The sequence below is a fragment of the Austrofundulus limnaeus genome, unplaced genomic scaffold, assembly GCF_001266775.1.
Source record: "Austrofundulus limnaeus strain Quisiro unplaced genomic scaffold, Austrofundulus_limnaeus-1.0 Scaffold176, whole genome shotgun sequence".
NCBI lineage: Eukaryota > Metazoa > Chordata > Actinopteri > Cyprinodontiformes > Rivulidae > Austrofundulus > Austrofundulus limnaeus.
This window is the reverse complement of record NW_013952578.1, coordinates 1,144,327-1,145,988: the sequence shown is the minus strand read 5'-3', so window position 1 is coordinate 1,145,988 and position 1,662 is coordinate 1,144,327.

Below are 1,662 nucleotides of genomic sequence, written 5' to 3'. Positions count from 1 at the left end.
CTCCTGAAATCTTGCCTAATGTACCTAATTGGCTGGGGCTGGCCCTGGCTGGAACGTGATTGGCATGAAGTGAGGTCACATTTTCACATTTCTGATTCTGTTGTTTTGGGACTTACGAGTACTGCAACATCCTCTCAGGCTTTCACATAAGACAAAGGTACCTTGTATATTGGGAAACAGTTTATTATTGCGAACACCAAACTGAAGATTAACGACACAACAGAGCAGCAGGACACGGTGTAGTACAGCAGAAAGCATCATTTCAGAGTCACTGGTTTAGTTTAAATTAGCTCAGGGACTTTCAAACAGTTGTGAGAGAAACTGTACCAAACTGGTTGTTTGTTGCACCTTAAAAAAATAGACTAAACGCCTCGTGCTTTTAAACCTGGATATAGCAGATTTAATAACTTTGACACAGTTTGCTCCAGGCACACAACTGTACCATAAAGCACAGTGATAAAAGAACTTTGTACAGTTTAACACAGTGTTGCTCACACGTACAATATCTCTAGATCCTAATCAGATTGCACATAACTGTCACTAAATAAAATATTCCTTTGTAGCAGATTAACAACAACTTCTGCAACCTGGAATTAATTTTATTTAAACATATTAAACCTTAAATGCTCATTAATTCATGAGTGCAATAAGAAAAAGAATTGAGCCTTTATAATATATAAAAAAATATACTTTCGACATGGAAAACCACAACATACAGTAGCTGTGTTTCTTTCGTCGTTTTTAATGCACATGTGGAAGTATCTCATTAGAAAAGGTTGATGTGAATGGCAAAATTCACAAAGATTTTTACATGTTTTTAAGCTCACTTGAGGTGGTTTTCGGATTTTTTGAAAAAACAACAAAAAAAGTCAATAGCCTTATTGATTTGTTCCAAGCTAGTAGATGGAAACACGTGTGATTTGCATTACTTTGTTTTTTCTTCCTTTTTTTTTTTTTTTGACATTTTAAAAATTCGCTCAAAATTTGCATTAAAATTGGATGGAAACATTGTTTGTGACAACAAAACCACTCCTCTGCATGCTGTTTTAACACTTAATCTTCCAAATACATGACTATTTTTACACTTTGGAAAAAGCTTTGGATTCATGTCAACATTTTCTATTGCCCCCAACTTTAACTACAGTAGATGAGCTAAACGAAATCATTGTATGCTTAAATGTTGCCTACGTATAGCAACAAGACAGGCGAAAACAAAAGAATTATCCATGCATCCTTTCAAATTTGTTGCCTTATAGCTTGGAATTTCATTGCATTTATATTTAAATACTGTAAAAACAATAATTTTGCAAAAAAAAAATAAAGAACTTAAGGTTATCGAGGTTAAATATGAAAAAAAAGAATACATAAATACCAAACCTCAGTCCAATTTCTGGTTTGACTTAAAGATTGCAGCACCCATTCAACCTGAGGGAGCAGGAGCTGTTTGGTCATGAAGAAAAGAGAGAAATTCCAGTGGTTAAATGGGTCAAAAATCACAGAAACGTAGCTTAAGAGACTTGCTGCTGTAATTACTGTAAAAGGTGATACACGGTTTTGAGGTTTGGTGGCTAAACATGTGCAAGACAACTAACAACTAGACATGGGTTTTTACGATGTAAAAACAAGTGTGCATTGCCATGTAGCATGTCATTGCAGCATGGC